At 38.3% G+C, this 21,734-nt stretch overlaps 1 protein-coding gene across 3 annotated transcripts in view; it reads right to left on the bottom strand.

The window, feature by feature from the left end:
• The window catches only part of LOC309867169 (uncharacterized protein), a 55,118-nt gene that overhangs the window by 27,751 nt on the left and 5,633 nt on the right, over positions 1 to 21,734 (bottom strand). For 2 of the 3 annotated variants that reach the window (XR_014313011.1, XR_014313012.1), the window contains exon 1: positions 83 to 721. The exons of the other annotated variant lie outside the window; for it this stretch is intronic. The gene's annotated coding sequence lies outside the window, so the exon portion shown is untranslated. Of the gene's footprint in view, positions 1 to 82; positions 722 to 21,734 lie in introns of those variants that run through there. 3 annotated transcript variants of the gene reach the window in all.

The following is a 21,734-nucleotide window of genomic DNA, read 5'->3' as shown; positions in this document are numbered from 1 at the left end:
CACTGACAACTGCAGGAGGTCAGGGAGTTAAATGCTGCCGAACCAGAATTAAAGAAGTGCAGACTAACATTGTCATTCTTACCATCGTCATTTGCAGTTAGTTGGATGATGATTCGGGTGACTTCATCTTTTGCTTTAGAATTTAATTATGACTGCACTTTGTGGAAGGCTAATAAGGATGCAAGACGAACAGCACGAGTGGAAGTAGATAAGGGCCCCTCTCTGTGAGCCCACAAACACACTGAACACAAAAAAACCATCAGATGATACAAACAGCCACCAAGTTTCAAAATCTTGCAGATACCCGGGTAGACTGAATCTGGAGAAGTTCTCATTCAAATTTGCCATCTTCAGGCATGACAACGTACAATAACTCTTGGGAAATTAAAATTCCTTTCCATTTCCATGACCTACCTGAAGAAGAGTTTTTATTTTCCCACTTCTCCAAATTCAGTGTTTAGTAAAGCCCTTTCTCCTGCTCTGTTAATCCCAGCTGGAACCCCACAAACAATGACTGTTGGGTGAAGCCTGGGCTTGATGCTACCGCTGCTGGTCAACCAGACCTCGTGGCTTTTCATAGCCCAGGTGCGGCAGCATCTCCGGTGGACAAAAGACACTCCACCTAAGATCATCAGGACATGAAGCACTGCAGCAGCCAGGCGGAGGCCCAGTGCTAAAAGCAGGCTATTTTACAAAATGAGTCTTCAGTGTGATTTTTAATTTTATTGCTAACTATAATTAATGCCTAGCCACTGATCATCACCACTCTTTTCATGCAGACAAGGATCTAGGGGTCCCCTTCCTTACTTTTTCACCCCAGTGTATTACTGTCAGCTTGAGTTAATGTTCAACCAGGAATTACTTAGTATGATGGGGAGGCAAAAAGATAGGGACATTTACTTTTTCATTCATCTCTTCCTTGCCATAATTAGCAAAGGTGTAAATATTAACACCCTGATCTAGAGAGGAGCTGAAACTATTATTCATAAACTCGTTGCCACAGAGGCCACGTTCTTCAAAAACAACGACACCTGACCATTTCACCCAGTATCTTAATTTGTTCATATTTTGGCTGCTAAGCATTCCACTTCTCGGCTACTGTAATATAAACAACTGAGCTCCATTAGTTTGTATTATTTTTCATTAACTTTAGAATTGCCAGGCTGAAACTGAACAATGTATTTTTTGGTTTTTCTTTCTTTTTTTATTTTTTCCTTTTTAAATGCAGTTGTCCTTTTTTTCCCTCCCTTAAATAAATATATATATTTTTTATTTCAGTATTTTCATTGTAGTTATGGCCATAATTGACAGCTTTATAATACCGGGGGGCACAGTTGAGGTCTCTTTCTCTTTTCAAACACTTCTCTCCATCCACAGCAAGGGCTGTTTTTCTTTGTTTCTTTGCTGTCTGAGAAGAGGCAGAAGATCAGAGAGCGTTTCTGGCGGTGGTAGAATATTACATTCCATTGTAACTAGTAGTTTACATAGACTGTGCAACTAAATATTCTGTGAAAACAATTGAAAATGACTTTTCCTTTTCCTGTGCAAATCCAATGTTTCCATAAATCTAGAGGAAAACCTTATGGTTTTGAAAACCTGAAATATTTGTATCCACTTTTTAATTGTTGATGTGCTGATGTCAAACCACCATGCTGGGTATTTTTAGTTCCTATCCCCATGACTGATAGTGTGTGTAGAAATCAGAAGTAAGGGTATCACTCCTGGCAGAATTGGAGTGAATTAGAAATTCTGTTTTCAAGACATTTTAAAATATTCACTTTTTAACCTCCTTTTAAAGCTTCTCCTTGCTGTATTTTGCAAGGGTGGGGATTTAATGCATGATGCCTACACATGTGTACATAATATTCTCTACCTTTTGTCTTTAATATTCCTTGGTTTTTAATTATTAAAGATAAGTATTTGAATTATAAATATTCTAGTTATACAGGAATAGGCAAAGCAGGCATATACCCTCAGGCAAAATTCTTCCATTATCCATAATCCTTCTGCCTCCTGCCTCCATTTCTCTGCTTCCTATCTTTATGTCGCCTCAAAAAACACACAGAGGCATTCTTTTAAACCCACCTTCTCCTCCCCACTTAAACCATAGAAATCCCTTCTCAATATGTATAGGGGCCTCTTCCTTGAAGTGGGATGTCATACTTGTCCTAAATATAATAAAGTGCTATCTTCAAGGCATTTCTGCATCCAAAACACTCCCCAGAAACTGCCGAGCCTTCCCATCTAACCAGTCTGAATGTCACAAATCATAGCCCAGAAACTGCTTTATAGTGAATCATTAACATTGTCAGGAATGACTTGGCAGAGAAAAAAAAAGCTTTCCATTAGAGAACTGAGGGAGAATATACAAATGACAGCATTGTCATTCCACTCCTATTGTTTTATAAAGCTCTGAACTGATTAGTAAGAGTTTATTACAGGGAAATATGATTGTGAATTTCAGGCGTTGTGCTAGGTATTTTCTTCCTCTTACATTTTAGAGCTTCATGGTTTATTTTAGATGTTTTGCTTTTAAAATTCTGCTTGAAGTTTCATAGGATGAATAAAGGTGCTAAGAAATAAATATGTGTATGTTAGCAAAATAGCTGACCTGATTATTTATTTGTTAGTGAAAAGCTATTTTTGTGGCCACTTGTCTGGGATCTCAGTCTTCTTGACTCTTTTGCCCAGCAGGGATGTGACTAAAAGGACCAGGATGCTGCATCAAGGATGGAATAGAGTGAGTTTGGATGAGCGTTCTCTGTCTCTGGTAGTGGGTCTTGTATCACTTTCTGAAGTTGGAGACGAGTAGGGTTTAGAATCCTTCATTCCTCTGCATTTATCTGAGTTTACATGCTGCGCATTAGAACAGCTAACCAAGAACTGATTACCTAATACTCCTCTGCCTCTTTTACCCCTGCCACGTGTAGCAGATGCATTTGGACCTACCAAGTCTTCACGGAGATGGAAGCACTCATTCTCCAGGAGCCAGAGTGTTCCTTGCCATTATTTACAGTCAAGAACTTCCCTAGAAATAACCGTTGGCCAGAAGAGTCTGTCTTCCCCAAAGTTTCAATCCTCTCCAGGTCCAGCCTGAATCCAGTGACTAAACCGTGTCTCTGTTGGAGATATTTCTGATGGATCATCTTAGCTTCAGGGTACCCAATGACTGAGTCTCAGGCTGAGGCCTCTGTTGTGCCTGCATCACAATTCAACATCTCTCAACAAGTCTTTTTCACCTCTCCCTTATACATACCATATCTGAGAGCATTCCCCAGTGAACCACCTATATGCAAATCTCAGGCTTAGAGTTTCTTCTTACAGGAAATCCCACGTATGCCAGTTGATACTGGCATGATCCTAGGAGGCAGGCTCTAAAATGGAATTTTGGAGTTGATTATCTACTGGCCAGCTGGTAATTAGGACTCCATCACTGGTGACAGAAATGGCATCAATAGTTCTTGGATCTAGCACTGGTGCAACTGTTAAAACTTCCCCTGATGTTGAACTGCGATGGCATATTCATGGAAGAGAAGGCACTGCAAAGTGTAATCTCTTAGGTGCTTCAGTGTTTCAGAGTAAATAGTAATTAAAGGATTACAGAATTGGATAGCTTTTGCTGCAAGCTCTCCATGCACTGGAGAAGACGTGAAAGGCTGAGGGTGATTAATCACCAAATTAAGGTGAAGTATAAAAGCCAGAGGGCCCACTTGGTAGCATACAAAGAGATTCCCCTCTCCTGAAGCTGGAAAGTGAAAAAGTTGAGGATCCTACTCAGGACTTAATAATATTAATAGATTATTAATATGCATTTCTCCAGAAATGGTTGATTTTTTAACTCTAAGTTGTCTCTACTAAGGTTTGGAACCTGATTGGGAAGAACTGGGACCGTGGGTCAATACACTTCAAAATATCAAAAACCTCAACCTCCCTGACTCTCCGAACATGCAGACATGGTCAACGTTTTCCTGTCAAAAGCTAATGTTCCTCCCTTCTTTAAAGAAGTGCAGAGGCCTCTGACCAGTAAGAGAGCATGTGCCCCTTCCTCTCCCAGTTACCAAGACAATAATGAGGATCAGAGCACAGCACATTTCAGCTGGAGAAGTGTCAGACCAGAGGTGCTGCAAGGTCCAGCCAGTATGTAGCTATGAGATTCAAGAGAGTATGTTTGGAAACTGGATCCCAAAGATGCTGAATTAAGGGGGCAGAACATAAAGTTGGAAAGGAGAATTTATTGATAAGAGAACACTATTCTGTGAAAAGGATGTAAACCTCTGTCAAAGACTCCAAGAGAAGAACCTAATATGCTACCAGAATGGCACTTTGAAGTTTAAAGAAAGTAATGGCTCACATCAAGTGAACCTGAAAGTGCTATGGATGATGGTAGAAGGGACCGAAAGATCCAGAGAAATGGGAATCTTATAATAGATATAAGGCCAAAACCTACAACATGAACGTGTTCCGGGGGAGGGCCTAAATGAAACTGTTTATCGAAACAAGGTGTGAATTTATGAAAGGGAAGAGAGTATCACTGAAATCCTCATTGACTATCCACTTTATGCCAAGGTTCATCACAGGAGATTCTCTTATAGACACTGTTTCCATGATAATAATAGGGATGATAAAATACAGATATAGTAGAGGCCAAAGAATGGCATTTTATCATCAGTAAGATATGTACAATGTCATAAAGAATGACAAGTTTGGAGTGGCAGCCAGGGAGTCCTCACTGGCAGAAAGCTACAGAGAGAATAATAGAATCCAGATCACTAAGGGCAAGATAGTTTGGTGGTTGATGAGGAAATTGCTCAATCTATAAAACCAGGGGAATACAGGAATGGATAACCACAATGAGAGTAACTCCTCCAATAATATGTTATGATCTCTTGCCCAGTTTCTGAGCCACTTGTTAGACCCCAGATTCTTAACAGAGGACTCTGCAGCACCATAAAAAATGCATATGGTAATGATTCTTTTAGTCCTTCCCAAAGAGATGTCAGGGTAATTTATATGAATAGCTACTCACTGTAGAAGGCTACTACCCAGGTATTTAGAGGGTTGTTGACCCAGACCCAAAGCATCATTTATGGCCCATTAGCATGAGGGTATCTAAGACTAGGAAATAAAATTTTGGCTCAGATGTGAGCTCAAAATTGGTTACTGGGTCCAATTTTCCCAGTTTCAGCATATACACTTGGAATAGACATATCTTCATATTTGGTAGAATTCTCACATCTATTCCTTGGTCTGTGGGATTAGACCCATCAGAGTAGGAAATGTCAAGTGGAAGCTTTTGAAACTGCTTTTCCTCCTAGACAATATAACAAATAAAACAATTATATACCAGATTGAATGGCAGAAACTAGTTGCCACCACCGAAGACCCAAGGGACAAGGAGTAGTGGGCCCTATTATGCCCCGATTTAATTCATCATTCTGGCCCTTACAAATACCAGGCTGATTCTGGAGGATGATGTTGGACTACAGAAAACTCAACCAAGTAGAAGCAATTGTGTACTAATTGTGGTATCTTTGCTAGATCAGATTTACCTGGCCTCAAGTACAGGGTATGTATCTGTTAATTTGGTGAGTGTGCTTCAATCCCTATCTGGAAGATGCAACAGAGCAGTTGGATTCATGTGGGCTAGACAATGATGTACACTTACAATCTTTCCCAAGAGTCAGGTCAGTTCTTCAGTCCTATGTCATACTATAGTCCAAAGGGAACTGGATTGTCAGAAAATGATGCAGAGCAGCACACTGGCCCACTATATCAATGACATTACATTAATCAAACCAGATAAACAAGAAATGGCAAGTATGTTGGAAGACTTGAAAAGACACCCTGCATTCCAGAAAGTAGGAGATAGGCACTTTCTGAAGATTTAGGGTCCACCATATCAGAAAAGATTTTAGGAGTTCAATGGTCTGAAGATGTCAGAACATTTCCTTCAAAGCAAATGGGGAATTATATCTTCCATATCTTACAATCCCTACTGGTCCCTTTGGGTTCTGGAGACAGCATCTTCCATACGTGTGAGTATTGCTCTAACCCACAAACCAAATTACACTGAGGATGTCCAGTCATGAATAGGATCCTGAGCAGGAACAGGCCCCATAGCAGGTCTTGGCTGCAGTGCAATCAGCCCTTCTCTTTGGGCTGAATGACCTGGTATTAAAATTATCAGTGGTGGGAAAAAATGTTGTGCAGAGTTTATGGCAAATCACAATAGGAAACCATAACATCAAACTCATGAGTTCTTAGGAAGGACTATATGCTCTGCAGCAGAAAATATCACACCATTCGAAAATTGCTTCTGGCATTCTACTAGGCCTGACACTGACCCTAGGACACCCCATGACCAAGTGGACAGAAATGCCTGTCCATCATGATCTGAGCCCAAAACAATCTACTGTAAGATGGAAGTACTACATTTTTGGCTAAGAACTCGCAGGGCCTGAGGATAATCAAGTGTTGAGCAGATGGACTGTATTCCCATGAATCCACCCACCACTGTTACACCAGTGTCTCAATTTTTAGCTCACATGGAAGTCTACATCGAATGGCACTTCTGATTAGCTGACCAAGAAGAAAGAGACCTGTCTGGTTCATAGCTCAATATGTGAGTGCATGCTAAAAACAGACTGCTGCAGTATAAAGCAATTGCCCTAATCAACGGTCATTTTCTGATGCAAGGCTATATACCCCAAAAATAGAATACATTGGCCTGGAAACAAAGCAGAGTAGTAGGTGTGGGTTTTTTTGCTCTCAGTACAGTGACTCACTTGCAAATATGTGCTTCCTGTCCCTAAAACTCTGCAAGCCTTGAGGTCCTGGTTCACCAAGGGGGACACTTCTACCAGGGTAAATGGTTAAGAGTTCGAGTAAACTTTAAGCTATGATTGCTACCTCACACACACCCTGGCACTGGAAATTTCTGAAATTTCATTATAGGAAACATATATTCAGTACTCCTTTTGGTATTCTCCTGTCCGATGTTGATAGTAAATGGACAAGTGTTTCATCAGCTGAGAAGAGTACAGTGATCAGGGGCTCAAAGATGGGGATCTTCCAAAGGAAAAGAAAACACAAATTCAAAAAATATATCTGCACCCCCCTCCTCCTTAACCTCCTAGTTACCCTATCCTATCACTGCAGATGGCAGGACTTTCTCATTTTTATGACAATAATATTCCATTGTGTGTATATACCACAACTTATTTAGCCATTGTCAATGGATACTTAGGCTGGCTTCCATGGTTTGGCTATGAGGGAAAAATTTCCCCACCCCTTCTTATTTTATCTGTATAAGAAGATTGATATTAACTTATTATGGTCATCATCTCACAATATAGATAAGTCGAAGTTTTGTGCTATATACTGAAACTCATACAGTGATGAATATCAATTATATCTCAATAAAATCTGAAAAAAATTAACTAAGCATTCATATGTTAATAAATATTCACAAATGACAATCATGACAAGGAAATAATTTACAGCAAGAACTGTAATAAATTCCACCTGCAAGTTTTCCTGTTTTCTACTCTGCCCCCTTAACAAATGGAGATCTGATCTGGGTCACCCTCTCCCTCATTCCCAATGGTAAACTAGTGACCAGTAGGGACGATAACTGTGGGTGAGGCAAACCTAGAATGGATTACAGAGGAGGGAGATGGTGAGTTTTAATCATGGCCATGAGACTAGCTGTAGAGTAGGCCATAGTCCATCTCACGAAACTTCCTCTTTAGAGTTTCTTTAGGAGAAAAGATGAACTAGAATCCTAGAGGAGCTAGTCCCAGATGTGGTGAACTTATTGTCTGAAGCTAGTGAATCTGAGTGGTAAAAGAGGTTGACTGTGGTGGATGCTGGAGTGTGCCAACCAGATTCCTCCTTTATGACCAAAGACACTCATTCCCTAGCTTCCAGGTGTGTTGTCTGATGACTCAACTGATTTCAATCCAGGCCTGTTTCCTGCAGAAGCCACCTTGCCCCAGGCACCACTCTCTACCTGGAGGCAGCTCCCAGCCAATGACTGGTCAATGAAGGAGGCTTGGGCCTTCTGAATTAAGTTGAGGTATCTTCAAAGGGCTAACCCAGATTCAGCACTCTAGTGGACCTGTCTACCACAATTCACATCTCCCTCTTCTTACTGGACCCTTGCATGTTTATCCTGGAAAGGATTTCCTAACAGACACCTGCCTCTGTTTTAGGTCTGCTTCTGAAGAACATGACTGGAAGAATCATGGGACTCCCAGGGTAACAATTTTTTATAGAATGAACTGGATGACTTAATAAAATCAAATGTCTGACCATTCACTTCTTGTCACTGATTTGACTGGCAGATGTTCTAGGAGAACACATTTGGGCATAAACTCCTCAAAAAGAATACTGTCCTAAGTTACTGAAGGTATTTTCAGGACCATTCTAAAACTCAGAGTATTTATTAAATGTTTTTCTTTCATTGTGTTTGATTGAGACAACATATGTTAATGTTAAGAAATGTTGCATTCTCTCTTCATATTAAGTATAATAAAGGATGCTGGTTTGATCAATTTTTTTTTTTTTTATAACCATGCATGTTGCATATATGCTGTAAATTTACCACCTTCATAAAAGGCACTTGCACTGAATTTTGCCCATTTAGCTGTCTGGGAAGATAGAAATATATTGAACCACAAGTGGTTAAACACAATAAAAGGATGCCATCCTCTGTAACACTCAGCTAGGCCAAAGGAGACAGAACTAATCTGATTTGACACCACCGAGCCCTGCTTCACCATCTTGCTCTTGGCAGTATTCTCACTGAAGTTCATATGTGCTTTGCTAGAGCAAGGACCATAGGATGGAGTTCACGGATTTCCTCCAGTGGAAATGTGAAAGTCAGACTTTATTCCTCAAGCTTTCTTCACGTTCTACTATAAGATTTTCATATGAAATTTTAGTTAGATGTAGGCAGAGGCAGGAAGAAAATGAAAGAGGATGGAAAGCATCACAAGGACATCATTCTCTGCTGGTCATCAATTGGATTGCATCACCACATTCTTGACATGGTTCTCCAACGTTATACAGAGACAGACTATGCAGAAAATGACCATGCAGATTCACTCAACCTAAAAAACGTTAGTCAGAGAACTGGTTCTGTAACATTTTGATATCTTACTGGAAAACAAAATGAAGTGATTCACTCCTCTTATATTTCTAAAAATATTTCAATTTGGTCCCTATAGTTAGAATCAAAACATTCCTGTATAACTACAAAAAAAGTTAAGTGTTCATCATTCTTACATCTTAGAGCAAGGCCAGCTTTTTATTTGAATACAAAGCCACTTGAAGGATATTTCATATTTTTTTAAAGGTTTTATTTCCAACTATAAAAATTATATATATTCGTGGTATAGATAATTAGGAAAATACAATGCAGCCACTAAGTGCATTTTATGATCTCTGAATTATGTTGGAAAATGCTTGTATTATAATATTAACTGGAAAAAGGGAGTAGAAAATTGTATATATTACATATACAGCTCATACTGTAATCTGCCTATTTCCCTACTGTGCAACATATATGTGCTTTCTAATTATTCATGAATTAAAATACCACTGTAATGAACATTTTTGTGCATGACATTTTCCCACATTTTGGGTTATGTTTGAAGGATGTAGTGAATAATTAGGTGAAAGGCATGGGCACTTTAGTGTTTTGCCATTTTGATAATTGTTGTTTCATATATTGTTTCTAACAGTGTATGAAAAGTATTCATTTCATTTTATGCTTGTAACTGAGAGTCTGAGGGATAAAATATATATGAATTTTGCTTTATTGTTATTGATCAAAATGTTTTTCTGAAATAGCAAACTTATACTCAAGAGAACACATCTCAAAACTATTTTTAAAGAAAATCTTTTTTAAAATTAAATTAATATATAATGCACTGTTAAAATGTACAATGTATTAATTTGATACATTTATATACTGCAGTATGATTACCACCTTAGTTTAGCTAACACCTCTATCATGTCACATAATTATTATTTCTTTTTTTTGGTGAGAACAATTAAGATCTACTATCTTAGCAACTTTGAAATTTATACTACAGTATTGTTAACTATAATTACTGTGTTGTGGATTAGATCTCTAGAACTTAGTTCTCTACTAGTTGCCAAGTTTATATCCTTAAACAACATCTCCCCAGTTCCTCCCCCACCCTCCAGTCCCTGTTAATCACCATTCTATTCTCTGTTTTAACAAGTTCAACCTTTTTAGGGGCACCTGGGTGGCTCAGTGGGTTAAAGCCTCTGCCTTTGGCTCACAAGATGGTCTCAGGGTCCTGGGATTGAGCCCCACATTGGGCTTCCTGCTCAGTGGGGAGCCTGCTTCCTCCTCTATCTCTCTGCCTGCCTCTCTGCCTACTTGTGATCTCTCTCTGTCAAATAAATAAATAAATAAAATCTTTAAAAAAACAAAAAACAAGCTCAAACTTTCTAGACTCCACATATTACCTTTGTCTGTCTGACTTACCTCACTTAGCATAAAATTCTCAAGTTCCATCCATGTTGTTACAAATGGCAGGATTTCCTTCTTTCTCATGGCGGAATAATATTCCATTGTATGTATACTATAATTTCTTTATCCATTCACCTGTTGATGGGCATTTAAGATATTCTCGTATATTGGCTATTGTAAATAATGATGCAATACACATGGAAGTGCAGATGGCTCCCTTCTTATCAGCAGAAATCTTAGGTTTATAGCATATACTATATATATTTTATACCAGTTTGGGAAGACAATGCTTTGTATTACAAATTGTGAAATATAATCTATTAAAAAGAATAAAATGAATAAAAAATAAGGTCTCAAAAAAACCAGTTTGGTTACAAAATCTCCAATGATTTCTACAAACTATTTCCCTTCACTATAATCCTTCAACATGTACTTTATTTCTAGCGAAGGTAAGGTAAGGGGAGGTGGGAGAAAGAAGATAAGATAGAAAGTTATGTTTTTTAGTTGGTTCTTCAATATAATGGGGAGAAAAAATAAAGGGAGGCAGAGGAATAGAAAAATACAGTCTTTTAGAACTGGGCAAAAGATCCGTGTTCTCTCTGCTTTACCATACACAAGAATAATTCCTTTCTCCTTTTGTTCCCCCTGCACAATATCCTGCTATTCTCTAGATCTGAAAAGTCTTTCTCTTATGGAGTCTATATCAAGGGACCAAATCATCTTGCAAACAAGGACGCATATTTTTACATCTACAGAAAGGAACTGACAAGGTCTTCCTCAATGATAAACTCCATCTGAACTACCAAACCTCAAGCAATCCAGCACTTTACTCTACCTTGGATGTGCTTTTAGCAGATTGTTGTGTTTATGTATGTTTGATCTGATAATGTATTTGTGTGTATAATGATCTGATAATCTGTATAATGATCTGATAATTCCAACATTTAAATAATAACATCTTGGAAGGAAGTGAATACAGAAATATCAAATTCTAGAGGTCTGATCCTGGTGCAGCATGTGTTAAGTCATAGATACCCTGCAAATATATTTTTTTTAAGATTATATTTATTTATTTGATAGACAGAGATCACAAGTAGGCAGAGAGGCAGGCAGGGAGACAGGAGGAAGCAGGCTCCCCGCTGAGCAGAGAGCCTGATGCAGGGCTCGATCCCAGGACCCTGGGATCATGACCTGAGCCAAAGGCAGAGGCTTTAACCCACTGAGCCACCCAGGTGCCCCACCCTGCAAATATTTTTGATGAAGAATTATATTAGTAGGATCCTAGGTAAAACTAAACAAGAGGCCAATTCTTTTTGGCTCCCGTATACATGCACAAAGTGCTAATCACAGCTCATTTTCAGTTTTTATTCAGTCATTCACTTTTTTCTTATAGGTGAACATATCATCTGAACTAGATACCATTTCTGGGAGTGAAGGGAAGATGCCAATAAATCACTATCACAGACAACAGGCATAAACTATGATTACCCAGACCAAATGGGGCATACTGTTACCCTATTGATTGGGCACAAGAGGGATTATTACCATGGTTGGCTATGTAGTTTGTGGGGCCCAGTGCAAAATGAAAATGCAAGATTCCTTGTTCAAAAATTAAGAATTTCAAATGGTGACAGCAGAGCATTAAGCCAAGCATGGGCCCGAGTATGGGATTTTGTGTGACTGCCCAGGTCATGTGCCTATGAAACTGGCTCTGATTATCACCAAGAACTAAAATACTCAGGTTACAGAACTTTTCTCTCCTAACCAATAATTGTCAACACACAGTTTTGTCTATTTTTTTTTAAATTAAAGGAATCTATGATCACTTGGCTAATTTAAAGATTTTGACGTATAAAGTATAATACAGTGGTCTCAGGCTCTCCATTCTGAAATGACCTTGAAGAGTGGGGGGCTAAGGAAGAATGAAATTCAAGGAAGTTTACATTTAAGGGATTGAAGATGTTTTAGTTTTTTTGGTTCCTAACTAGCAAGTGTTAAGCATTACTGATGTCATCTTTTATCCTAAATATTTAAGAGAATCCTCTGTACATGGGGAAAAGGTGTCAGTTTAAGAAACATAAACTTCTGATTTAAATACCAATGAGGAAAAAACACAGTAAAGGATGTTGCACCAGCATCTGTCAAATGCACAGAAAATCACAATCACTGTGGACAGAAAGGGAGAGGGTGAAAGGAATGAAATGAACCTAGTATTTATCAAGAGGTAGCCATACCCCTGGAATTTTGATAAAGCAGCCGAGTGACAAGTGGCCATCATCAGGAGCTACTGCTTGTGACAATGGTCACAGAAATTAGGAGAAATCCCCCAGCAGTTAAAACCCTGTCTATAAATAGTGTCTCCAAATGGGGTACACAAACTAAAGTAAATGACTCCTCCTCTCTCCTAAAAGGAATTTGTATTTATAAACTAGCTTTAAAACAGACAGACACGAAGCCTAGGGAGCATGGCTGAGGGAAAACAGAATAATGGCATCTCTGATATGTTCTCACTAATGAACATGCTTCATATCTCTTAGATTTATTATTGATTTTCACACTAGATAACTGTTTACAGTGCTACATGCTGGAAGAAAAGCTTTATTCAGTGATATACAGATTACCATCTTCATGAAGTATGGTTTCTGTGATAATGGATAAGCTTATCAACACCTAAAATTTTAATACACCTGTTAGCTGAAATCTGCAATTCTGCAGTGAAACTAGTTTCTTTAGAGTCCCAGGTTCTAGAGTTGCAGGCACTGCAGTATTAATAACCAATTCAAGGAAAGGAAACATCGGTCTTGTTTATCCTTTCTATCAGTCTGATTAAAATGGAGTTTTTTTAGTTCCAGAATTATAGCTGATTCTTTTTCTAATTCCAGATGGGTGGACAGAGATGAATTATGGATAAAGCTATGCACCCTCGAGGCCTGGTAAGAAAGAAAAAAGAGGATCCCGATCAAAGGAGGATGACCACTTTTCTACCACCACAGGCAGATTTAAAAAAAAAAAAAATTTTATTTATTTATTTGACAGAGAGACAGACAGAGATCACAAGCAGGCAGAGAGGCAGAGAGAGAGAGAGAGGGAGCAGAGAGCCCGAGGTGGGGCTCGATCCCAGGACCCCGAGATCATGACCCAAGCCGAAAGCAGAGGCTTAACCAACTAAGCCACCCAGGCGCCCCACCACAGGCAGATTTTGGAGAAAGGAAGAGGAGGGTAGTCATCCTGCAAGTCCTCAAAAAGATGGATCCTGGGCTGCCTGGGTGGCTCAATGGGTTAAGCCTCTGCCTTCAGCTCAGGTCATGATCCCAGGGTCCTGGGATGGAGCCCCACACTGGGCTCTCTGCTCAGCAGGGAGCCTGCTTCCCCCTCTTTCTCTGCCTGCCACTCTGCCTACTTGTGATCTCTCTGTCAAATAAATAAGTAAAATCTTAAAAGAAAAAAAAAAAAAGATGGACCGTTTTTTTCTAGGCCAGAGAAAGGAGAGCATTTCCTTCAGTGAGTCAAAGCAGATCAAGAGGATGCTACAAATTGGGTGTGAGTCCTATGTCCATGGAGGCTCCTTTCTACAGAATGACCACAGGTGCAAAGGCCAGCAACCCAATCATAACAGTCCACTGGAATATATCAAAGATTAGTCAGGGATTTGGGAACAGGGCCAAAAATAACTGTGCAAACCTTAAAAATATATTGCTAAGATCTAAACACACACACATTCCTTTTTTTTCTTTTTAAGATTTTCTTCTTATTCATTTTTAGAGAGAGAGAACATAAGAGTGGGAGAGAGGCAAAGGGAAAGAGAATATCTCAAGCAGACTCCCCACTGAGCATAGAGCCCCAGGGAGGGGTAGGAGTAGGTAGGGGTCAATTCCATGACCCTGGAATGCTCAACTGACTTGAGCCACCCTGGTGCTCCTCGCACTCATATTTCAAATATTGTTTTGGTACCTACGTTCAAACTGCTATATATAATCAAGTTGTAGCAACCACCTGTATCTACAGACTGTAGACTTTAAACACTTTATGGAGCAGTCTGATACCAAAAAAATTGGGGATACATAATGATATTTGCTTAGCCCTAGATTCAAGAAAGGGAAACTTCTTTGGATTGAATTTGACACTTTACTAGTGTAAATCCTTTATGCTGCTTCATTTCTGACTTGATCGTAGGAGCTCCCTGGAGAAGGTAGGATTGCACAGAGAAAACCAAGAAGAGAAATCCATGAATGTGACCAGGTGCCTTGCAGACAAAACTTGTGTAGATTTCTAAGCTGTTGAGGCTGGAAATTGTGCCATATTTTTTTTTAACTTTTATAAAATATTTTGCACAGTTCTAAATTGTTTTAATCTCATTAATAAAACTCTGTTTTTAAACATACTCCTGCAAGTTATACCCTCCTTGCTCTTTTAAGGTAGGATTCTGTCCCTAATAGAAACATATTGACAAACATATTGTCAATAAAGATGAAATAATTTACTGATTAAAGGATAAAGTTAAACCTTACACTGGTTGTTACCACTGTTTCTTCTTATCTTTTTGAGTAGTGAGATATTTCAACTTCAATTCTGGTATTCTTTCAACACAAAAATGAAATAAAAACCAAAGGGATGTTAAATATTTTTAAAGTGGAACCTACCAGAATAAATGTCACATGTTAATATTCTAGCATATTATGGCTACAAGGTAAATCTTTAGTTAGTAGAATGCTAAGTATTTGAAAATCACTTAGAAACACACTCCATAGACTTAAAACTAAAACCCAAATATAATTTCATACGGGAATTATTTTTACATACTGAAATATTCATAATAGTAGGTAGGGTGACCTGCTTAAAGAATAAGAATTTTTTTTCTTTTTTGACATAAGTTCCTTCTAAAAAGTTTCATTTATCATAAATTTTCAAGGAAACTAAGACACTCGTATTTGTTAGCAAGAAGGCATTGTCCTTTAGATTTTTACTATAGCCCATATAACACTTTAGGTGTTTTTTTGCTTATTTTGTCAGAGGCATTTAGACTTGTAAAAAAATACATTATCCTATATCTAAAAAGTAAACACACATTCTGGAGCATGTTGGGACAAGGCACTAACCACCCATTTAAAACAAATCTTCCCATTTGATTTTCAGTGCAAAAATGGAAACTGTCTGTTTTGATTTAAATCTGTCCCAGAGCAGTTTCCATGAGTTAAGAGAGCTGAATTGTAAACCCAGGAACAAATAAACAAATGAATACCCAAGTGGCTTTGAACAATTGAACCACTGCTCGGTTTCCAGTGGGTGCATCCTTCTTCTCAAGCCTGCATTATAATTAAGAGGTTACAATTGAAAGAAACCTGGAACAAAAGCATGGGGAGAAAATGCTAAAATCCTAATGAGAGGAAAAACCCAGGACAATCTGTTTAATAACCTCAGGACCACTGTTCACATCAGAGTGACAAACAGTATAATATGGGAGAGCTCTTGTGTCCTCTGGCTGTTGAGCACTGCCTCCACCCTTCTTTACTGTGCCAGAACTACTTAGCTTCTTGTTACAGCCCTCACACACATTAAGTCGACAAGGGACGGAGAAAGCCTGCCGTGGCAGCATAGGAAAAAGAGGAGAGAGATAAGGAACTGGGTCAGACTGGTCAGGGGGATAAAGATACATCCTGATTGGCTATATAAGACACATGAAAACATAAAACCGCGGTATTTCCGTGTTTAGCTCTAAGTATCAGCAATAATCAATGTCCTTAATTCTCACTGTCCCTCTAACCCACGCCCTGGGTTTCAGGCTATAATTATTATGTTTTTATTCTCCTAATTGAACTCGAAAGCTTATTACAACAGTAAGGGCAATTGAATCAAGAGAAATATAATGAAAATAAATTGTACTAAAAAAGGCACTTCAACAGATTTTAGGATACAATTTTTGGTGGGTATGAAAGGAATGATGTTGAAATGTCCAAAGGGTGGAGTGCTTGGCACTTCCTTATGGAGAGATACATCATTCCAACTCAGTACTCATTCACTGCATGACTCAAAAGACCTGGGATCAACAACCTAAGTTCTTACAGGGTACAGGGATAACACATAAAGGCATCCTTTTGGCCGGGTATCAAATGAAAGAAAATGGCAGAGATTTTTGCTTGTGTCCATGACAGACTAGACCTTTCACAGAACAAATGTAAAGGGTTAATTTAAAAACAACATAATTATACATACACACACAAACAAGACAACCATTTGAAGGCATTAGACCAACCAAAGCAACCACAAGAAAGGGAAACACCCCTAGGTAAGCCATATCTTATCTGCTTTTATTCTATTTGTCAGGATTAGTGTTAAAGTTGTTTAGAGGCAGAGAATGTGTACTCCAAAAATGGTGCATAAAGACTGAACCGAAAGCATTAGTTTAGTGCTTACATCACTTTCAGCAGGTGGGCAGCCAGAAGTTGTAGTTTAGGGTTACCAGGAAAACCAGGATTTAAGGGATCAAGATCCTAGATAATGGGAACTGCAAAGACTGCAAAGAACTGCCCAATGCACTACACGGAATTTCGCCTTGAGACAAGCATTACTTCTAAACCGTACTGAGTGAAGCCAAAGGCATGAGACCAGGAAACTAAGTAGAAAGCCACTGCTAACATCTAAAGCACCAAGCAAAGATCTGGCAGTCTCAGGATTCTGGAGAGACACGATCTTGTTTCTCGGTTGATACCTCCTGAAGGTCTATGCCCTAGGGGTGAGAGCAAACAGAAATTATACAGCCTTGAGTGGGTGAGAGTAATCTTCCCATACGTATTTGCTAGAAGAAAATTAATTTTTTGTAGAAGATAATCTCACCCGATCATTCGTATCTTTTCCCAATGTTTGATATTCAATCAGAATTGTCAGACATCCTAGGAAATATGGCCAAATGACCAAAAATCAAAAATAAAGTCATTCAAAAGAACAAGAGCAATAGACTATCAAGAAATTGGAGTTATCAGATTGACATTAAAGTAACTATGGTTAATATGTTCAAGAAAAGAGAAGATGGAAATTTACCAGAGAACTGGAATTAAAAAAGAATCAAGAGGAAATTCTAGAATTGAAAAATACAATAATTAAAATTAGAAATTTAATCCTTGGGGGGGACCTGGGTGGTTCAGTGGGTTAAGCCTCTGCCTTTGGCTCAGGTCATGATCCCAGGGTCCCGGGATGGAGCACCGCATCGGGTTCTCTGCTCAGCGGGGAGCCTGCTTCCTCCTCTCTCTCTGTCTGTCTCTCTACCTACTTGTGATCTCTGTCTGTCAAAATAAATAAATAAAATATTTTTTAAAAAAAGAAATTTAATCCTTGGGTTTAATAGCAGATTACAAGGAGGAAAGAGCAAAATTCAAAGTAGAAAATACCCAGACTGAAGCATGGCATGCAACAAGAACTTAAAAAAAAATTAGAAACATATGAAACATAGTGAAGAAAGTCCAAATGCATATGTAATTGGAATCTCAAAATGGAGGCAAGATATTTGAAGATATACTTGAAGAAGTGCTGCATCTATTGAGCTATAGATTTAAGAAGTTCTGCAAACCCCCAACAGGATAATACAAAAAAAGTTATACCTAATATATGATAATAAAAATGCTGAAAACTAGAGACAGAAATCAATTTAAAGGCAGGCCCCTCTTCCCAAAGACTCATAGCCTTCAAAGGAGCAACAGTTGACTTTTGAGGATAAATCAAGAAAACCAGAAAAGATGGTATCTTCAAGGTGCTGAAAGAAAATAATTATCAATCTCAAATGCTATATCCAGAGAAAATATTATTTTTTATTGTTTAGAGAGGTGAGGGGCAGGGGAAGACAGAGAGAGAGAATCCCAAGCAGACTTTCTGTTGAACATGGAGCCCAGTGTGGGTCTTGATCTGACAACCCTGAGATCATGACCTGAGCCAAAATCAAGAATCAGATGCTTAACTGACTGAGTCACCCAGGTGCCCCCAGAGAAAATATTCTTCAAAATTAAAGCAAAATAAAGGGGCTCCTGGGTGGCTCAGTTGGTTAAGTGTGGGCCTTCAGCTCAGGTCATGATCCCAGCGTCCTGGGATCAAGCCCCATGTTGGATTTCCTGCTCAGCATAGAGCCTGCTTCTCCCTCTCCCCCTGCCGGCCATTCCCCCTGCTTGTGCTCTCGTTCTTCCTCCCTCTCTCAAGTAAATAAACAAAATCTTAAAAAAAAAAAAAAAAAAAGAAAAATAAAGATATTTTCACACACACAAGAATGGAAAGAATTCATAGCCAGGAGGTCCAAACTTGAAAGACATGTGAAAGAGAGCTTCGTAGGTAGAGGGAAAAGGGTAACAGATAGATGAATAGAAATGCAAGAAGGAATGAAGAGCACCAGAAAAGATAAGTTACTAACTATATGTATATTGACTTATATAAGCAATAATAATGATGTCTTTAAAAATTTAGGTAGAATTATAGGAGTGGCTGGGTGTCTCACTCAGTTAAGCTTCTGCCTTTGGTTTAGTTCATGATCCCAGGGTCCTGGGATCAAGTCTAATGTTGGGCTCCCTATTCAGTTTCTCCCTCTCACTCTCCCTCTATTCTCTCTCAAATGAATAAATAAAATCTAAAAAAAAAGAAAAAAAACTTAGGTAGTATTAATGATAAGGCATCACAATAATATAAAAAGGGCAGAGAGTCAATAGAGTTACAGTGTTTATTTAAAAAAATAAGAGCATTTGAATAATCCAGAAGAGAGTAAGAAAGAAAAGAATAAGATGAAATAAAAAGAAAATGGGTTGGTAATCGATGGGTGAATACATAAAGAAGATGTGGTACACACACACACACACACACACACACACACACACAGGAATATTACTCAGCCATCAAAAAGAATGAAATCTTGCCATTTGCAATGATGTGGATGGAACTAGAGGTTATTATGCTAAGTAAAGTAAGTCAGAGAAAGACTAATATACTATAATTTCACTCACATGTGGAATTTAAGAAACAAAACAGATGAAGATGGGGAAGGGAAAGAAAAATAAAAACAGAGAAGGAGGCAAACTATAAGACTCATTATATGGAACAGACTAAGGGTTGCTGGAGGGGAGGCACGGATGGGATAACTGGGTGATGGACATTGAGGAGGGGCACTTGATGTAATGAGCACTGGTGTTGCATGATGAATCACTAAATTCTACCCTTGAAACTAATTAAAGAAAGAAAGAAAATGTGTTGGTAATTTAATACCAGTAATCACATTAAAAAGAAACAGACTACATACTTTTAATTAGACTGCATTAGCTTACAAAAAACTGTGATTGCCAGGCTGGGTTAAACAAACAAAAAACAACTACAGCCAGCTACAAAAGGCATATTGTAAGCATAAAATCATAGAAAGGTTTAGAGTAGAAGGATGAAATAGATTTACCATACTAGTACTAACCAAAACAAAGTTGATAAAATTCTTCCACTAACTTCAGATAAAGTAGACATAGTTAAATTTGTTATTAATATTCAATTTATTGCATTCAGAAGAACACATAGTATGTAATTTCAATCCTTTGAAATTTCTTGAGAATTGCTTTATGATCCAGTATATGTTCACTATGTGTTTGATAATCTTGCCATTCAACTCTTTTTTCTTTACAAAGAGATCAATTAAAATTTCCTGCTCTCACTCTGGATCTTCTGGTTCTCCTTTTGGTTCTATCACATTTTGCTTTATATATTTTGAAGCTATATTCTTAGCTGCATATACATTTAGGGTCATTGTATCTTCCACTTGAACTATTTTACATTATAAAATGTTCTTTACTTCTGGTAAATATGCATGCACTCCAGAGACAATTATAAATTATTACTGGGAGAGATTTTAAAACAACTAAGTAAATAGATCCATAGGTTGGAAAACTACTGAAAAGTTGTTAATCCTTTCCAGTGTGTGTATGTGCTTGTGTGTTTGTATGTTTAAAAAAATGCAATCCCAATAAAAATTCTAGTAGGTGTGTGTATACATGTGTGTTTGCAAATAAAAAGGCTGAATTAAAATTTCGATAGAAATGCAAAGGCCCAACGAGAATAGGTAATATTTGAGAAAGAAGGTCAAAATTGTTAAACTTATCTACACATAGAATTATTTAATGACAAAGATACTTCTCTAACACATTAGAAAAAGAGTGTCTTTGCCATTAATGATACTATGTCAATTGGATGTGCATATCTAAAAAATGATTCTTCCCAGGACATGAACAGACATTTCAGCAAAGAAGACATCCAGATGGCCAACAGACACATGAAAAAGTGCTCCATATCACTCGGCATCAGGGAAATACAAATCAAAACCACAATGAGATATCACCTCACACCAGTCAGAATGGCTAAAATAAACAAGTCAGGAAATGACAGATGCTGGCGAGGATGCGGAGAAAGGGGAACCTTTCTACACTGTTGGTGGGAATACAAGCTGGTGCAGCCACTCTGGAAAACAGCATGGAGGTTCCTCAAAATGTTGAAAATAGAATTGCCCCATGACCCAGCAATTGCACTATTGGGTATTTACCCTAAAGATACAAACGTAGTGATCCAAAGGGGCACGTGCACACGAATGTTTATAGCAGCAATGTCCACAATAGCCAAACTGTGGAAAGAACCTAGATGTCCATCAACAGATGAATGGATCAAGAAGATGTGGTTATATACACAATGGAATACTATGCAGCCATCAAAAGAAATGAAATCTTGCCATTTGCGACAACATGGATGGAACTAGAGCGTATCATGCTTAGCGAAATAAGTCAAGCAGAGAAAGACAACTATCATATGATCTCCCTGATATGAGGAAGTGGTGATGCAAGATGGGGGCTTAAGTGGGTAGGAGAAGAATCAATAAAGCAAGATGGGATTGGGAGGGAGACAAACCATAAGTGACTCTTAATCTCACAAAACAAACTGAGGGTTGCTGGGGGGAGGGGATTTGGAAGAAGGGGGTGGGATTATGGACATTGGGGAGGGTATGTGCTTTGGTGAGTGCTGTGAAGTGTGTAAACCTGGTGATTCACAGACCTGTACCCCTGGGGATAAAAATATATGTTTATAAAAAAATAAAAAATTAAAAAATGATTCTTCCCTTATTTCATATCAAACACACAAAAAATTCCAGACAGATTAATTGTGAATGCAATTGCTCAAGGTTAAAAAATAAAACTTCTATAGGATAACATAGAATAGGGATCAGCAAATCAAG

Source organism: Mustela nivalis (genome assembly GCF_964662115.1).
Source record: "Mustela nivalis genome assembly, chromosome: 6".
In the NCBI taxonomy this organism is placed as follows: domain Eukaryota; kingdom Metazoa; phylum Chordata; class Mammalia; order Carnivora; family Mustelidae; genus Mustela; species Mustela nivalis.
The sequence above is the reverse complement of the archived record's forward strand: the minus strand, read 5'-3'. Positions and strand labels throughout refer to the sequence as shown.